At 38.8% G+C, this 20,069-nt stretch overlaps 1 long non-coding RNA gene across 1 annotated transcript; it reads right to left on the reverse strand.

Annotated features, from left to right (window-relative positions):
• Nucleotides 1-13,103: 13,103 nt before the first annotated feature.
• Nucleotides 13,104-14,441, reverse strand: LOC120106508. Its single transcript, XR_005508646.1, has 2 exons — nt 14,409-14,441; nt 13,104-13,268 (listed from the first exon to the last, which is right to left on the reverse strand). It is a non-coding gene; the product is annotated as an uncharacterized LOC120106508 (long non-coding RNA).
• Nucleotides 14,442-20,069: the final 5,628 nt, after the last annotated feature.

Raw genomic sequence — 20,069 nt, forward strand, 5'->3', positions numbered from 1 at the left:
GTATTAATCATCAAAATACCACTATCATCCTCAGACCTTTGCAGCTTGCAGACCTTGTGATCTCCATCACTGGAAGTGAAACCCAAAGGCTGTTCCATATAGATATCTTCATCAAGATATCCATTCAGAAAAGCAGTTTTCACATCCATCTGCCAGGTTTCATAATCATGAATGCTGCAATGGCAAGCAATGTTCGGATGGATTTTAGCATGGCTATAGGTGAAAAGGTCTCCTGATAGTCAATGCCTTCGCGTTGACTATACCCTTTCGCCACTAGCCTTGCTTTATAGGTCTCTACCTTTCCATCCGAACCTATCTTCCTTTTGTAGATCCATTTGCATCCAATAGGTACAATACCTTTTGGTGGATCTACTAGGGTCCAGACTTGGTTGGAATGCATAGAGTCTAACTCTGACTTCATAGCTTCCAACCATTTCTCGGAATCGATATCAGATATCGCCTCGTCATAGGTTTTGGGATCCTGTGTGTGATCCCTATCTCCCACTAGAAACATTTTCTCGGTATCCTCTTCTAGTATACCTAAGTATCTATCGGGAGGATGGGAGACCCTACTAGATCTGCGAGGTGGTTGAGGGACATCGTGTACTGGCTCTGTATGAATGGGTTCGATAGGATCCATGACTCGTTGCTTTTCAGAGACTTTCTCTTCAAGCTCAATTTTCCTCCCACTGCCTCTTTCAAGGATAAACTAATTTTCCAAGAAGATGGCGTATCGGCTCACAAACACATTGTGATCCTCTGAGACGTAAAAATTATATCCTAATGACTCTTTAGGATATCCTATAAAATGAGCACTTATGGTCCTAGCCTCTAGCTTGTCCGCCTGTAGTCTTTTGACGTGGGCCGGACATCCCCAAATCTTGAAATGACCAAGACTTGGTTTCTTACCATGCCATATCTCATACGGTGTGGTAGGAACGGATTTAGAGGGAACTCTATTCAGTAGATATACTGCGGTAAGTAAGGCATCTCCCCAAAGAAACATAGGTAAATCAGTGAAGCTCATCATGGACCGGACCATATCCAATAAAGTCTGATTTCTTCTCTCTGACACCCCGTTGAGTTGAGGTGTACCCGGAGGAGTCCATTGTGAGACTATGTCATTGTCCTTGAGATAGTCCCGAAATTCTCCACTAAGGTATTCTCCTCCTCGATCTGATCGAAGAGCCTTAAGAGGTTTTCCAGTTTGTTTTTCTACTTCATTCTTGAACTCCTTGAACTTTTCAAAAGATTCAGACTTGTATCTCATAAGATACACATACCCATACTGTGAATAATCATCGGTAAAGGTAATGAAGTACGAATAACGTCCCCTGGCTTGCACATCGAATGGGGCCACACACATCTGTGTGTATCAGGGTAAGTATTTCAGTGGTCCTCTCCCTATGTCCTACAAAGGGCAATCTAGCCCATTTTTTCTTGAAGACATGACTCGCAAACTGGATATGACTCGAAAGTCAATGAGCCGAGAAGCCCATCTTTATCCATTTTGTTCATTCTGTCCTCTCCAATATGGCCAAGCCTGAGGTGCCACAAATATTTTTGGTTTATCTCATCCTTGGATCTTTTGGATCCTTTGGCACTCACTTCTTGCTCAGACACATTTACAGATACATCCATATGCAAATGATAGAGACTGTCAATCATAAAACCACGTGCGACTATTTTATTTCGGAAATAAATAGAACAGCAGTCTTTGTCAAATGTAAAAATATGACCTTCCTGTGCTAGACATGAAACAGAAATCAAATTTCTGCTAGCAGCAGGTACATAATAGCAGTCTCTAAGTAATAAACTAAAACCAGACGGTAGTCGCAGATGGTAGGTGCCCACAGCCATAGCAGCAACTTTTGTCCCGTTGCCAACCCGAAGGGTTACCGCACCTTCCGCCAGTCTTCTACTTTTCTTTAGACCCTGCATGGTAATGCACAAATGAGCACTAGAACCAGAATCTATAACCCAACTAGAAGTAGAAGAAACCGTTAGATTAGTTTCAATTATGAGCAAGTCTATACCTTCTGAAGATGTGTCACCTTTCTTGTTCTTCAGGCTCTCGAGGTATGAAAGACAGTTTCTCTTCCAGTGGCCGTCGACATTGCAGTGGAAACATTTTCCTTTGTCATTAGCCTTTTTCTTTTGAACTTCCTTCTTTGGCTTCTTGTCTTTCTTCTGCTTCTTAGCAGGTTTCTTTTTCTTCCAAGTAGACATTCTCTTGGAACCAGAAGTCAACTCAGCAGTAAGGACATTACCCCTTGAACCTTTCAAGGCTCCCTCAGCAGTTACCAACATATTTATCAGTTCAGTCTTAGTGCATTCAATCTTATTCATGTGGTAGTTTACTATAAACTGACCAAATGAATCAGGAAGGGATTGAAGGATCAGATCTACTTGCAATTCCTTGTGCATGTTCATACCGAGCTTCTCAAGCTCCTCTAGGTCCTTGATCATAGTCAAACCGTGATCATGGACAGACTGCCCCTCGCGCATCTTTGCCTTGAAGAGCCTCTTGGACACTTCAAAACAAACTGTGCGACTCTGCTCACCATACAACTCTTGCAGGTGTGCCAGTATGTCCCTAGCAGTCTTCATATTTTCATGCTGGCATTGTAGTTCATTGGACATGGATGCCATGATATAGCACTTGACTCTGATGTCATCATCCGTCCACTTTTGATTCGTCACACACTGATCATCAGTAGGACGTGCTGGTAGTCTAGGGATATCATTTTCGAGTATGTAGCCTAGTTTCTCACAGTTCAAAATAATTTTGAGGTTTCTTAGCCAGTCCTTGTAATTGGTTCCAGTCAATTGGTTGGTCTCAAGAATACGGGTCAAAGGGTTTGAGGCTGACATTATGATCTGCAGAGAGTAAAGATTCTAGTTAGACTTTTGTACTTGATCATTAATCTGTTCTAAGGACTTTTAGAACAAATGTACCTCCCACTATTTTCTCGAATCCCTCACACTCTCTTGGTAGGAAAACGAAAATCCTACATGACTAGGGTTTCTAGTGGGTACTGCGGTCCCACCGATTTACATGCCACCTTACCTAACAGTTATTGGTGACACATAAACAGATGAGTGTACAACTCTTGTACAATGCTTCTTAAGCATGTTGCAGTGCTACTTGGTCTCTAAGTCATAAAGACCTCACCTAACAGTTATTGGTCCCATTCTTTAGTTAAGTCAGACCCACCGTATAACCGTAGAAATAAAGTCGTCATTGGGTCCTCACCTAACAGTTATTGGTGCCCAACCCCACCTTTACCCTACAACATCTCATATTTATAGAGAGGTCCAGCCCTCCGATGCAACTTGCCCACTGTATCTAACCGAGACAAATCAACATCAGAAAGACCTTAGCAGCTCTACTACAATGGAAGACCTATTGACTTAATATTGGTTAATCAGGTCTTAGTGTTTGCAACTTGAGCTCTTCATAAGAGGTAATCGAACAATTGGCCAGGTAAGCAGGTGGAAGGCTCCCCTTACTCAGAGAGTAAGGTCCTAATTACGTAACCACCTTTCATGCTTTCCTAGACACCAATTAGATCAATTAATCTAATATGACTTGCTCATGTTGGTTCACTCTCGACTTGATTGAGGAGGTTTTAATTTAGGTCTCAATTGGGTTTGCTACATCACATGTAAACCTATCTACCCTGCTTTCATTCACATCACATGCAAACGGCACATCATAGGCAGTTATAATCGCAGCATCAAATAAAGCTAAACTTTAAATAGGTGATGATCATGGATTCTAATTAAGTCGTATTACAAGGACATGCATGTCAATCGATCAATTGGTCTTCAACTCTTGAATTGGTTCCAAGCCTCCTTGATTCGATCCTTGATCAACTCTTGATCCAATCGCCATCAACCGCTTAGATCGCCGTTCATCTCATGCCTTGTCTTCAACTTGATCGTTGACGTACATCACATCATAGAAATACAACCAGATGTAAAATAAAAATAATAATAAATTACATCCCCTTTTAGGAGGCACGCAGGCCTCTCAAAACATCAAATAAGATGCATGCAAGCATCTAAAAAATTACATGACATTACAGATCACATCGCAGGTCATTACATTTGATACCAAAAGGGTTTGAATCCTATAATCATCACCACATGCAGCAATTATAATTTTCAGATCTGAAATCTAATTGATTATCTCATAACTTAGGTTGCTGATCATGCTAATCATGATTCTAAACTTTGTAATCCCATTAACAATGCAATTAGAATCATCTTTTTATCACATAAAAATTAGCATGCAAAAATCAGCACCCTAGAAAAAATCTGCATGCAAAAAAATTTCAACATGCATAATCATTTAAATTTCAGATCTAATAAGCCTATTAATAATTAATCCTTACCTTAATCTATGATGCCTAGGCTCTGATACCACTGTTGGAAACCTGCCCATACCGCAGAAAATTAAAAAAATTCAGATGGCAGCAGAAGAGGCATGCGCGGGATCAACCGTTCATCACATGAACGTTGTTCAAAAACCGTTCGTAGATAGATAAGGATTAAAAACTTTTTAAAAACATTAGAAGATCAGATCTTCACCTTGTGCGGATAAATGATCACCGCAAACTGAAGTTCGTGGTTTTAGGATGAAGGTTCGCTTGAAGCCGCACAAGCGTCCGGCCTCTACGGGTATCCACACGAAGCAGAGGACCAATCCAAATGCTCCAATCTCCCCGGGGTGCTAAATCCCTTGCAGAGATTACTTTGATGGCTGATCACCTTCCTTTCAATCAACCGTTGAGTGCTAGAGGGAGGAGGAAGAAGATGGAGGGATCAAAGGAGAAGATCCAAAAGGCTAGATGCAGCCTTTCCTTTTCCTTGCGTTGAATCCCAAACAGAGGAGGAAGAAGGAGATCGCCAAGGGTCTTTTCCTTTCTTCTTGCTTGCGGCTGATCCAAGAGAAGAGGAGAGGGAGGCTACGGCTTGGAGGAGAGAGGGCTTCAATTGCATGCCCTAGCTGCCGCCCACCTCCCCTTTTTAAAGATATCTAGAGCTCCTAACATTTAGGAGCTCTTGATTAGTTCCCTAAGAGGGGGCGCCGGCCCCTCTCTTCATGCCACACCAATCAAGAGGAGAGGGGCTCATGCCCCTCTTACTTGGTTAACCTAATCCTTCTCCAAGGAGGATTAGGTGCCCTTCTCATGGTTTAGTCCTAATCTAATTAGGATTAACCAAATCATGAATCAATTGGGTTCAATCTATGCTAGTCCTAATCCAATTAAAACTTGAATGAACTATGACTCAATTGAACTCTTCAATCCTAACCCAATTAGGAGTTATGTTGATTCATTAGATTAATAATTAATTAGGACTTAAGAAATCCTAATCCAATTAGGACTTGTTTAATTCTAGTCCTAATTCAATTAGGACTCTAATTTGAATTCGAAGTCCTAATCCGATTAGGACTCTAGGAATCCTACTCCAAGTAGGAATCCCAAATTTAATTCAAAACTCCTAATCTAATTAGGATTATAGGAATCCTACTCTAAGTAGGAATCCTAGTCCTACTCCAAATAGGATTTCCAGTCCAAGTAGAAATCCTAGTCCAAGCAGAAATTCTAGTCCTAATCCAATTAGGACTCTAGAAATCCTACTCCAAGTAGGACTCTTGTTTTAAGTCCAATTAATTAATTCCCTCGGTTCCTTCTTATTATCAATCGAATTGATTACTTGTGATTCCTAATCACGATTCAACCATCGGATCGGTCAATGCCTCTAGTGTGTGTGACCCCATAGGTTCTACTCTGACTGGTAGTGAGATATATTGTGATCTCTATCACAATATCATTGAAAACTCCTTTCAATGGGTCGGAACGATTCCAACTCTACTCATTAGGGTTTATCGATTATCAAGATAATCCCTATGAGTCCCACCATCCACCAGTGACACCTAGCAGCATGTAGTGGCTACCCAGCAGAATAGAATGATGAACCTCTAGGTGCAGTTATCATGTGATACAGTCCTTCTATCGTGGATCCCTACAGGACGGAGGTCATGGATAACTCGTCAAACCCCTTCGTCTGTCATATGTCAAGATTTATTCGACTTAAGTTCGAGAGCGGAGAACTCTTTCTCCACTGTGCAATCTGCCCCGGCCGAGGTCTTACGAACTCAGTCTTATAAATCACATAGGATCTCTCCTTATCTATCAAGATCGATAGATTCCTTATAGGTGCATATCCTACTCCTATAGTGAACCTACTGCAACCAATCTACACTGCATGGACCCATATGGCTAGAGACCATGTATATGTGCAGTCAAACTATAATAACCTCACTGTGAGTAGCCGAAGCATCGCAGGTCAAAGGACCAGTCACACTACTACAACATCAAGCAAGTCACTGACGAGTGGATAGACATCCAAGTGATTTCTTGTCTTGGTCACGCTCAGTACCCTTGTTCTTTAACAAGCACCTGCACTATTACTTCAGTGTCGCCACACTGTGGACTCGAGTCTCGTCCATCCATAAGGAAAGCAATGTGTGCACTGATCGGATCGATCACCGTCCTTGTGATGATCCATTGATCAAGAGCATTCAGAAATTAATCAATGATGCATAGCTCAAATTCTTAACTCTTGAGAATAGGCATCATCATCTTATTAATTTCCTTGGACGATTCATAGACACAATAACAATATGAATGAAAAAGATGCCTTTTCATTTATTCAATAATAAATAGTCAAGTACAAAATTATGTCCCTAAAATTAACAATGTGTCAGCCTGATTGGCTTCTAGGGCATACATCTAACACTATCTCCAAAATCAAAGTCTCCACTCAATAATAAAGATCCCTTGTCAAATCATAAACTTAAACTTGAGATTAAGCTAACACATCCAATAGTGTCCAATAATTATGAGAAAGATCTAATAGCCCAATCCAAACATGAAAATTCAAATAACTAGAATTCTCCCATCAACATGCATAGTCTATGGTCTTAAGAATTTTAATCCACCAATAGAAATACAATTATTTGCAATATCCAAGTATGCCAATACCAATTATAATCCACATATGGATTTAACCTTGAAGAACAATCCTTTATAATACTATATAAAATAAAATCCTTCTTGACTCATTCCCAATTCTATGATCCAATCCTTGTACAAATCACACTCTAATAATCACATCCAAATTTATATCAATTTTAAACTTTCGAGTTAGTTATACAATATCCTAACATAGTATAACCGCTATGCCATATTTAACCTTTCTACACTTATCTTAGGTCAGACATCTCTCATCATGATCAAAAACATCTTATCCAGTACTTCCGTACTCATCGAATACCAAACCCGATATTTAAAAATGCTTAGTGATCTTTCACTTAAGCACTGAATGTAATTTTAATACTTTTGTCATGTCCCAAGTGATTATAACCTTAAGCTATGATACATTTCTGTTGTAAATCCTAGTGATCTTAAACTTATTCTCTGATTCTAATTTTGTCACAATTCTATGTGATCTTAACCTAAGCTCTGGTAGTTTTCCATTCACAATTCACAATGATCTTAACCTAGGCTTTGATAGCTTTTCTGTCACAATCACGTCTCTAGAATGGCTGATATTAGCCCTACATTTCTTCTTTTTGATGCTCATTGTCACCTAAGACAATATAACCCAAATTATTATTTTATTATTTATTATTGTTATTCCCAATTATGTGAAAGCTAACTTAACTATCCATTCCCATGATTAGTCTTAAAGTTTTTAATCATGGTTAAAACTTATTGCTCTGATACCACCTAATGTCACGCCCCGAATTCGGATCATGACACGGCCGTGCTATTGCCAAGTTAAGCATACAATAACACGCAGCCTCTTTAAAAACTTCAATTACTAAACAACTATGTTCAGGTATTAAAATCCATACATAGCTTCTAAAAACAATATCATCATTTAATATTTTATTATTCCCATAAACCCTGAGGCATGTCACGCTCCTTGTTCCTAGCATCTCCTATTCATCTGTAAGAACATAAATAAATGGGTGTGAGCTATAAAGCTCAGTAAGTAACAATGCATAATCTTATCAGATCAAGCATAATATTTTTGTATGCCAATGCACTATTTGAAGAACAAACAGTTGTAATAAAGAAAGCATTTTCCAAATCAAACCAGACGTAAACCTTTTGTCTTTATTCCCTGCTTTAAAATCCGTACTCATCATTATTCTTGCTTTGAAATCCATACTATCATTATTCATGCTTTGAAATATGTACTATTATTATTCATGCTTTGAAATCTGTGCTTGTATAAAGTAACTTTCATATATCAAATCTTTGCCATAATCAAACTAGTTATAAAACTATGCATGTCCATGCATGCAACTTCATAAATATGATTATGCATCATAAAACTTTGCCATTTATGCATCATAAAACTTTTGTCATATATGCATCATAAAACTTTTGCAATATACTGCATCATAAAACTTTTGCCATTTATGCATCATAAAAACTTTTGCCATTATTCCATACTTTAAATTCATACTCTCAGATGGTAGTGTAGCTATGGCCGCTCTTATTCCCACGGCAAGGCCTTTACCACAGCAGGGTCATCTTCCAGTTACTATTACCCACTGGCGGGGGTCGTTAAGCCAAGTTACTTTTACCACTGGCGGGGGTCATATGCCTTAGTTACTGTTTACCCCACTGGCGGGGGTCATACATAGCGATCTGAGAGTTCTTAAAACATATCATGCTTTTCATAAATCTTTTCTCATAGATCCATTGGAAGTGAATAATGGCATCATGAATAAACTCAATGATCATGCTGAAAACTTTATTTTTTTCCATGCATCTTTCTGCATCATCATAATCAATATATACATAATATAATAATAATAATTATGATGGATGGTATGTATCCAAAATCTTGTAATCATTTGCTAACAACTGCTTGATCCTAATTTTGTGAAAACATAAATAATCATATACAATTTCATAATCGAGTAATCAAAGTATTTGATGAAACATAAGATTATATCAGGTACTTTTTCCACAATTCTTATACATAATTCCAATTGCATAAGTAATACTTTTTCATGTTATAAAACGTGATACATGATCCATAATAAGATTAAGACAGGTTACTTACCTTAATTTGCTCACCAAATGCCAATTCTCCAATACCTAACAAGATCATTAAATTACATGTCACTTGCACATTTCTATTTATAATCTTAAAGTCATTTATAGCCCATTCTTAGGACTCAATTTCATTTCGGGTTCATAGCCTAATTCAATTTCTGGTTCAGGCCCATGGCCCAATTCAATTTCTGGTTCTGGTCTAAGCTAATTTCTGGTTCGGATTTGATTCCATTTCTGGCTCAAGTCTGATTCAGCTTCTGGTTCAGGTCTGATCCAGCTTCTGGTTCAGATCTGAGCCAATTCCACTTCTGGTTTAAACCAAATTGCCCTCTGGTTCAGGTCTGGGCCCATTTGCATTCTGGCTCTGATCTGACCCAATTACTGGTTCAACTCTGAGTCAATTGCATACTGGTTCAGATCTGACCCAATTAATGGTTCAGGCTTTGGTCAATTGTATACTGGTTCAGTTTAATTCTGGGTTAAAAATTATTGGGCTCGGACCAGGACCCAGCCCTGCTTCAGCTTTTAAATTTATTTGAAGCCCGCTCCGAAATCAGGCCCATTTCGGCCCACAACCATTTTTTATTTATTTTTCTTTCTTCTTTTTCTTTTCTTTCTTTTCTTCTTTCCTTTTTCTTTCCTTTTCTTCTCTTCTCCCTTCCCGAACCTTCCTCCCTCTTCTTTCTTTTCTTCTTCTCTTCTCCTTCTTTCTTCTTTCTTTCCCGAGCTCCTCCCCCTCCTCTTCTCCCATGAACTAAGAGGCGAGCTCGGAAGGGGTTTTCGGAAGGAGCCGGTCCGAGGTCGACGGTGCCGGCGGCCAGCCAACGCCGCCCGCGGCTCAGCCTGTAGCAGCCGACCTCCCTTCCTCTTCGTCTTCCATTTCTTATCCCTCTCTAGTGAAGGGGGGTTTTCCTTCCCCATGGACAAGGAGAAGCCGGCCGAAGCCGGTGGTGCATGCCGGTCTGCGGCCAAGCTAGCGGCGCCCGCATGGCGCATGGCTGGCCTCGCGGCCGATGCCTGTGGTCGACCCGACGACGCTCGCAGTGCCCCGAACCGGCAACGTCCACGGCCGGAGGATAGAGATCCTCTTCTTCTCCTTCCTCTTCGATCTCCTCCGGCTGAAATCAAGCCGGTTCCCATGGATACGAACTAGATTTCACTCGAGCTGAGGACCCTTCCATGAATAGGATTTTTAGATCTAAGGTTTTGATGTAAGGGAAAGCCATAATTGAGTGGAAGAGAAAGGGCTCTTTGGCATGGCCGACCATGGCCTTCGATCGACCGAGCCAATGTGGGATTACGGCCGCTCACAGGTGAGATCTTTCCCCTCCCTCCACTACATCTTAGTCCTACCCTTCTTCCCTTATTTCCATTTTGATTATTTCACTAGATTGACCGAATGTAACTCAAGAACATTGGTGATAAGAAATTTACCTAGCTCCGAGGAGCTGTGAATCCTTTTAGGCAAGCTACTGTATCTCCTCCGGCGGCTCAGTGTGGTGATGAGCTCCCTCTTCCTCCGGCGCCACCACTCATGCTTCAGTTCTTTGTAGCAGAAGAAAGAGGGAGTGAGGGCGGTGAGAGGGTAATCTACTGAGTCCCTCGCCGAGGAATCCCTGAGCTTTTATAGCCCTTGGTCGGAAGAGAGGAGGGTGGTGGTGGTGATCGTGGCTGTCAGGTGGTTGTAACCGCCTCAGCTGGTGATCAGGGACTCCAGATGGGCCGGCCATGTTAGGCTTGGCCCATTAGCCCACCATATATGGGCTGGTTTTCACATTCTTCCCTCCTTAAAATAATTTCGTCCTCGAAATTTGCATTCCTTAATTCTTTAACAAATGAAGTTACTTAGTCTTTTATCTAACATTCTACCACGTTTCCGCTGCGCACTCTGATTCACAACACTAAAATCTTTGGATTCACTAATAACTTTTGATCAAAATACTACTTGTATTAGGAACTAAAGAGATCCATATTTTCAATTTTCCAAGTAAAGCCTAAAAGAAAGAATATTTGATTCTTGAATACATCTAATCCAGATTAACTCTCAAGTCAATTTGTTCCATTCAAAATCATCATATGGGCTCGTTACTGTAATTCCCAAAATGTATTGAATCTTAATTTCCTTATCAATTCAACTGGACGATTCCAAACTCTTATAACTAGAATTTTTTTTTTTTATAATGCTCCACTAAATTACAAGACTTTAATTCAACACAAATGAGTCAAACCTCAAAGATCTTCCATCTTAACCATCTAAGTCTCTAAAATTTAAATTCTTCATGCAAATTTAGGTTTCCACAATAACCTCAACAATATTGACAAAGACCCTAGATTAACTTATAATTCTAAACTTTGAATTGAAATTCCATATACATCATACAGTCCCCGGTAAACATGAATAAGATCTATTATTTGGATCCAAAGACAATAATTAAAATTATTTGTAACTCCACCAAGATGAATACAATAAAATCGATTTTTCTTTAAGAAAATAGGCCTATTTGCAATAACTCACAACATATTTTTCTTCAACATAAGAGTTTCATTCATACTCCCCAAACATGTTCAAACCTCGAAGAGTATTTTAATTAGGTATCATAAAAATCTTTCATAGCTTAAATCTTAAACAATTTCTTATGAAGAGATCCTAACTTGCCACAAAATGATTAACTTCAAGCTAGAAGTAATATTACAATATACCCCATAACAAAATGAACTTCCAAATTAACTAATCAACAAATAATTACATTCTATTGATAATATTCCATGATCAATTCTCTTTCACTAAATTTTGGTCAAAATCCAATTAATCATAACCTAAAATGTCCACCGAGAGGACCCCCAACATAGCTGATCCACACTTTGGCTACGAGCCTAGTTAGCAAGCATTCCAATTTCAATATCTATCTCCAAAATCAAAGTCTCCACTCAATAATAAAGATCCCTTGTCAAATCATAAACTTAAACTTGAGATTAAGCTAACACATCCAATAGTGTCCAAAAATTATGAGAAAGATCTAATAGCCCAATCCAAACATGAAAATTCAAATAACTAGAACTCTCCCATCAACATGCATAGTCTATGGTCTTAAGAATTTTAATCCACCAATAGAAATACAACTATTTGCAATATCCAAGTATGCCAATACCAATTATAATCCACATATGGATTTAACCTTGAAGAACAATCCTTTATAATACTATATAAAATAAAATCCTTCTTGACTCATTCCAATTCTATGATCCAATCCATGTACAAATCACACTCTAATAATCACATCCAAATTTATATCAATTTTAAACTTTCAAGTTAGTTATACAATATCCGAACATAGTATAACCGCTATGCCATATTTAACCTTTCTACACTTGTCTTAGGTCAGACATCTCTCATCATGATCAAAAACATCTTATCCAGTACTTTCGTACTCATCGAATACCAAACCCGGTATTTAAAAATGCTTAGTGATCTTTCACTTAAGCACTGAATGTAATTTTAATACTTTTGTCATGTCCCAAGTGATTATAACCTTAAGCTATGATACATTTCTGTTGCAAATCCTAGTGATCTTAAACTTATTCTCTGATTCTAATTTTGTCACAATTCTATGTGATCTTAACCTAAGCTCTGGTAGTTTTCCATTCACAATTCACAATGATCTTAACCTAGGCTTTGATAGCTTTTCTGTCACAATCACGTCTCTAAAATGGCTGATATTAGCCCTACATTTCTTCTTTTTGATGCTCATTGTCACCTAAGACAATATAACCCAAAATTATTATTTTATTATTTATTATTGTTATTCCAATTATGTGAAAGCTAACTTAACTATCCATTCCCATGATTAGTCTTAAAGTTTTTAATCATGGTTAAAACTTATTGCTCTGATACCACTTAATGTCATGCCCCGAATTCGGATCATGACACGGCCGTGCTATTGCCAAGTTAAGCATACAATAACACGCAGCCTCTTTAAAACTTCAATTACTAAACAACTATGTTCAGGTATTAAAATCCATACATAGCTTCTAAAAACAATATCATCATTTAATATTTTATTATTCCCATAACCCTGAGGCATGTCACGCTCCTTGTTCCTAGCATCTCCTATTCATCTGTAAGAACATAAATAAATGGGTGTGAGCTATAAAGCTCAGTAAGTAACAATGCATAATCTTATCAGATCAAGCATAATATTTTTGTATGCCAATGCACTATTTGAAGAACAAACAGTTGTAATAAAAGAAAGCATTTTCCAAATCAAACCAGACGTAAACCTTTTGTCTTTATTCCCTGCTTTAAAATCCGTACTCATCATTATTCTTGCTTTGAAATCCATACTTATCATTATTCATGCTTTGAAATATGTACTATTATTATTCATGCTTTGAAATCTGTGCTTGTAATAAAGTAAACATTTCATGTAATCAAATCTTTGCCATAATCAAACTAGTTATAAAACTATGCATGTCCATTCATGCAACTTCATAAATATGATTATGCATCAAAAAACTTTTGCCATTTATGCATCATAAAACTTTTGCCATATATGCATCACAAAAACTTTTGCCATATATGCATCATAAAAACTTTTGCCATTTATGCATCATAAAAACTTTTGCCATTATTCCATACTTTAAAATTCATACTCTTAGATGGTAGTGTAGCTATGGCCGCTCTTATTCCCCCGGCAAGGCCTTTACCACTGCAGGGTCATCTTCCATTTACTATTACCCACTGGCGGGGGTCGTAAAGCCAAGTTACTTTTACCCACTGGCGGGGGTCATATGCCTAGTTACTGTTACCCATTGGCGGGGGTCATACATAGCGATCTGAGAGTTCTTAAAACATATCATGCTTTTTATAAATCTTTTCTCATAGATCCATTGGAAAGTGAATAATGGCATCATGCTAATAAAACTCATGATCATGCTGAAAACTTTATTTTTTCCATGCATCTTTTTGCATCATCATAATCATGTATACATAATATAATAATAATAATCATGATGGATGCTATGTATCCAAAATCTTATAATCATTTGCTAACACATGCTTGATCCTAATTTTGTGAAAACATAAATAATCATATACAATTTCATAATCGAGTAATCACAAGTATTTGATGAAACATAAGATTATATCAGGTACTTTTTCCACAATTCTTATACATAATTCCAATTGCATAAGTAATACTTTTTCATCTTATAAAACGTGATTCATGATCCATAATAAGATTAAGGCAGGTTACTTACCTTAATTTGCTCACCAAATGCCAATTCTCCAATACCTAACAAGATCATTAAATTACATGTCACTTGCACATTTCTATTTATAATCTTAAAGTCATTTATAGCCCATTCTTAGGACTCAATTTTATTTTCGGGTTCATAGTCTAATTCAATTTCTGGTTCAGGCCCATGGCCCAATTCAATTTCTGGTTCTGGTCTAAGCTAATTTCTGGTTCGGATTTGATTCCATTTCTGGCTCAGGTCTGATTCAGCTTCTGGTTCAGGTCTGATCCAGCTTCTGGTTCAGGTCTGAGCCAATTCCACTTCTGGTTTAAACCAAATTGCCCTCTGGTTCAGGTCTGGGCCCATTTGCATTCTGGCTCAGATCTGACCCAATTACTGGTTCAAGTCTGAGTTAATTACAAACTGGTTCAGATCTGACCCAATTAATGGTTCAGGCTTTGGTCAATTGTATACTGGTTCAGTTAATTCTGGGTTAAAAATTATTGGGCTCGGACCAGGACCCAGCCCGACTTCAGGCTTTTAAATTTATTTGAAGCCCACTCCGAAATCAGGCCCATTTCGGCCCACAACCATTTTTTATTTATTTTTCTTTCTTCTTTTCTTTTCTTTCTTTTCTTCTTTTCCTTTCTTTTCCTTTTTCTTTCCTTTTCTTCTCTTCTCCCTTCCCGAACCTTCCTCCCTCTTCTTTCTTTTCTTCTTCTCTTCTCCTTCTTTCTTCTTTCTTTCCCGAGCTCCTCCCCCTCCTCTTATCCCATGAACTAAGAGGCGAGCTCGGAAGGGGTTTTCGGGAGGAGCCGGGTCCGAGGTCGACGGTGCCGGCGGCCAGCCAACGCCGCCCGCGGCTCAGCCTGTAGCGGCCGACCTCCCTTCCTCTTCGTCTTCCATTTCTTATCCCTCTCTAGTGAAGGGGGGTTTCCCTTCCCCATGGACAAGGAGAAGCCGGCCGAAGCCGGTGGTGCACGCCGACCATGGCCTTCGATCGACCGAGCCAATGTGGGATTACGGCCGCTCACAGGTGAGATCTTTCCCCTCCCTCCACTACATCTTAGTCCTACCCTTCTTCCCTTATTTCCATTTTGATTATTTCACTAGATTGACCGAATGTAACTCATGAACATTGGTGATAAGAAATTTACCTAGCTCCGAGGAGCTGTGAATCCTTTTAGGCAAGCTACTGTATCTCCTCCGGCGGCTCAGTGTGGTGATGAGCTCCCTCCTCCTCCGGCGCCACCACTCATGCTTCAGTTCTTTGTAGCAGAAGAAAGAGGGAGTGAGGGCGGTGGGAGGGTGATCTACTAAGTCCCTCGCCGAGGAATCCCTGAGCTTTTATAGCCCTTGGTCGGAAGAGAGGAGGGTGGTGGTGGTGATCGTGGCTGTCAGGCGGTTGTAACCGCCTCAACTGGTGATCAGGGACTCCAGATGGGCCGGCCATGTTAGGCTTGGCCCATTAGCCCACTATATATGGGCTGGTTTTCACACTAGCAACCTGGAATGACACGTACGAGGCATTAGCCTCGAAAAAGATCAGTTTAGCACCATGTACTTGAAGCTCAGCATCATGGACCAGGTCATATCCCAGCAGTCTTGGGAAGAAATCCTAGTCAAATGATCAAATTAAAATAGTGAAAAAGAATTATAAAGACAGCAAATGATGGTATCCAGAAAACAAGTCACTATGGCGTCCCTGACATTTGATTATAAATCCAGTTTTGCTCTAGTGATGATTTTCCAGAAACTATGTTTCAGAAGCAGACCAAACATTCTTTTATCCAGACCTTCAACAACAAAGAGAACCAGTTCTGTTGGTGCACGACCAACATCCAATTTAACATCTGGAATGACCCAATAAGCATCAAGAAACCCACAGTACACTCTAAACGCATTCATAGGAGCATAAAGGAATCAAAACAGTAGAACAAGCTTCAATTACAGTAGATAGCATATCCAGGACAGGAGGTTATGGATGACTTACATATCCAGGGTAATTTGATTTAAAGTGCATATATTAAGTTCATTTACAATCTAATTATTTTAATTAATTTGCCTCCAATGTTTTAATGGATATTTTATTATTTTTTATAGATGAACAAGGGAGAGTGAGGTTGACACGGGGTTCCTCTCGAGCACGGGATGTGTGGCAGCTTCGTGAGGATGAGAAAATAGTCGTCGAATGCAACGAACTAGGGCAGCCCATCAAGAGGGCCGGAAGCCTTTTATCAAGTTTCTTAGGATCGGTTGCGCGTAGGGGTCAGTTGTGTCCGCTCAACTATCATAAGTGGAATGATATGCTTTCTTCTTATAAAGTTGAGCTTCTTAAATTTGTAGAGGTAAAAAATTGAATTTAATATTGTTAATTTGATACCTACTGTATGTTAATTTGCTTCATAGTTACAATTTTAATTTTTTCAATTAATATTATTATAACATTCTTTACTTTGGTGTAGAAAAGGTTTGTGCTCCCTCTAGAGAGCCATGATTGGGTGCTAAAGTCACTCAACCGCAAATGAAAAGAATATAAGTCGAAGTTGAAGGCCGACTGGAAGTGCGAGGGTATGACAGAGGAGGAGGTTGCTCGTGTTTGTCCTCCTGATGTATACCATCATCAGTGGAGGGAGCTTATTCACTATTGGTTTTCCGAGAGAGGATAGGTTGTGTATTCTCTCTCAATACCTTATATAATGTTTAATACATTTAATATATTACAATGTTTACTTTTTCATGGTAGACATATTCTGACATTGGTCGAGCCGCACGAGCATCTCAGACAGTTCCTCACACTTCAGGCTCGAAGAGTTATGCGAGGCTCAGAGCTGAATTCGTAAGTTTTTTTGAAACTCTTGTATCATATAGCATGTATCATGATATATAGCACTTCCAATAAACTATTTGTTGTAGATGGAAGACCATGGGAGGAAACCTGGTGAGGTGGAGTTCTATAAGATGACTCACACCCACCGAGATGACAACTTTGTCCGAGAGGAGTCGAGAGATATAGTTGTATGTATTCATTAATAATTTGTGCAATGATTTTTCATGTATTTCAATTTTTTAAAAATTAATTTGATTATTTTTGAGAGATATAGGACAAAGCTACATCCCTTATTTCGTATCGGAGAGTCATCTTCAATCGGCAACACCAGAGGTATTGAAGCTCAGGTGTTTACCGAATTGATGGGCTCGGAGCGTTATGGTCGAGTGAGGGGTTATGGCATTGGAGTTACCCCCCACTCAGTTGTCTGCAGTGGGTAGATATACTCAAGATGCTAGACAGAGTAATAGCACTGCAGAGGTTAATGATCTGAAGGCAGAGATACAAGAGTTGAAACAGAGCCACCAGTCAGAGATACAATCTTTGAGGGCTCAGATTAATCAGATTACATCTTTGTTGCATCAGTTTGTCCCTCCTCAGGTAAATTACTACATCTACTTGAACTTTAACAAGAGTATCATATTTTTTTTAAAGAACTTAATAATTTTTGTATTCTTAACTTCTTAAGTTTTTTTTATTACAGGTTCCTGATACTTCATCTGCACGTAGAGATGGTGATGCCATCGACCCCTGAAGCATTTATTTTGGAGTTTTGTATGTATTTTTTTATACTTTTCGAAGTACATTGTAAACTTAAATTGACAGTATGAATGTAATTTGACAATATGAATTTTTAGATAAATATGTTTGATTGTGCGATGTATATATCTCATTTAGTGTGTGTGGCTTTGATTTTGTAAACAGAGTTTAAAATTTATTTAATTTTTTTTAAAAAAAATAATATGCTAACGACGCTTTAAAGCGTCGTTAAAAGCACCAACGGATGTCAATTAGCGACGCTTTAAAGCGTCGGTACATTCCAATTAACGACGCTTTAAAGCGTTGTTAAAATTCCGAACAGACACCAATTCGCGACGCTTTAAAGCGTCCGTAAAATGAACATTTACCGACGCTTTAAAGCGTCGCTAAGTTGCAACTAACGACGCTTTAAAGCGTCGCTACGCTCAACTTACCGACGCTATAAAGCGTCGGTAAAACGTCGCTAATTTCTGACGCTTCTGGAAGCGTCGTAAAATATTTTCTCCACTGTAGCATAGGCAACGCTTTACCGACGCTTAGGAAAACATCGGGATGGTTTTTACCAATGATTAAAAGCATCGGTAAAGGCCAAAAAAAGTATCGGCATTTTCCCCTTTTACTGTAGTGATTATAGCAAGGGAAATTGCCACTAACCCTATTTCTTGTCACCAAATAGAAGAGGGGAGGTGACATAGTGGAAGCCCCTCTGAGGCTAGCATAGAGAGGAAAGAGAGAGATTAATAGAGAAAAGAGAACAAAAAAACGAGAGTTAAAGGGGTAAAAGAGGACACGGTACCCTCTTACCTATCTCTACACACACCCACATATGGAGGGATAAGGGGAAAAAGAGAGAAAATGGTGGAAGAAAGGAATGGAGAGAAGAGAAAAAAGAGGAAGAGGAAGAAGAGATGATAGGGAGAGACGAGGACAAAAAGGAAAAGGAAAAGGTGAGACAACAAAGAAGATGAGGAGAAGGAGAAGGATGATAGGAAGAGAAGGGTAGTGCAGCGATTTAAGGAGGGAGGCGAGTGGGAGGGAGAGAGCAATAGAAAACTTGGCACATGAGAGAAGGAAGAGGCATGGAAGAAGAGTAGCATGGCCCAGCAGGGCAATCATGATGGGAGAAGGAAAGAGAGGGAGTGAGAGTGGTGGACGCCTGCAGAAAAAGGAGTGTGCTCTATTTTCAACAAAGCACGTTTCTCTTGTTTATTCGAATGAAGGGGCACCGCTTAAACAGGTGGACCCAAGATTCAAGTTGTCTTGGCTGCGATCATAGGTCGGGTATCACATCCTTCCCCCTTTTCTTAATGAAATTTTGAGGATGAAATTTAACATACCCTAAACCTAAAATAATTATAATGTATCTCTTATAGGGCTGTACTAGGAAGTTGAAATTAAGTCTTCCATCATAACATTCATTGTCGGTGTTATTATTTCTAACTAACTTCAGAATAACTCAACCATTATACTTCCTCTATGTACTCTAATCCAATCTACAAAATTCTTTGAGTTCCCTAAATAATTTCTTATCAAAATACTATTCTACATTAAAACTAAAAAGATTCAAAATTTTAGATTTATAATAGACTTCCATGGTGTTGGATGCTTATAAATCCCACTGAGTTAACAGATAAACACATCCATAAGTGCGCGACTGATAGTCAACTTTAAAGACCACGCAATAGCACGTATCTAGTAGAATAGTGATTATAGGTATCGATCCACAGGGATTGGGTACAGTTGTTTTTCTTTTTAAAATAAATATTTGAAAAGAAAAATTTGTGAAGACTATTAAACTAAGCAATTTAATAAGAAATACTATTAAAATGATATCAGTTTGGAAAAAACCTAGGGCAAGGAATTCACCACTAACATCGGAACAAGGGTTAATTATATTTTAATTTATTCTTGGATTAACATGCAAATTGACTACAAGCCTAATAAGCATTCAAATAAAAATCTCACAAAAGTAATTTAGGAACATCCATCTTTGGTCGGCATGAAATGTCTATCCTATACTAATGTGGCAGGACACTGCATCTTCTCTAAGCATGGGTGATCTTTTTATACTTACTCCGTGATCATGAAAAATA

The sequence above is a fragment of the Phoenix dactylifera genome, unplaced genomic scaffold (genome assembly GCF_009389715.1).
Source record: "Phoenix dactylifera cultivar Barhee BC4 unplaced genomic scaffold, palm_55x_up_171113_PBpolish2nd_filt_p 000550F, whole genome shotgun sequence".
NCBI classification, from domain to species: Eukaryota; Viridiplantae; Streptophyta; class Magnoliopsida; order Arecales; family Arecaceae; genus Phoenix; species Phoenix dactylifera.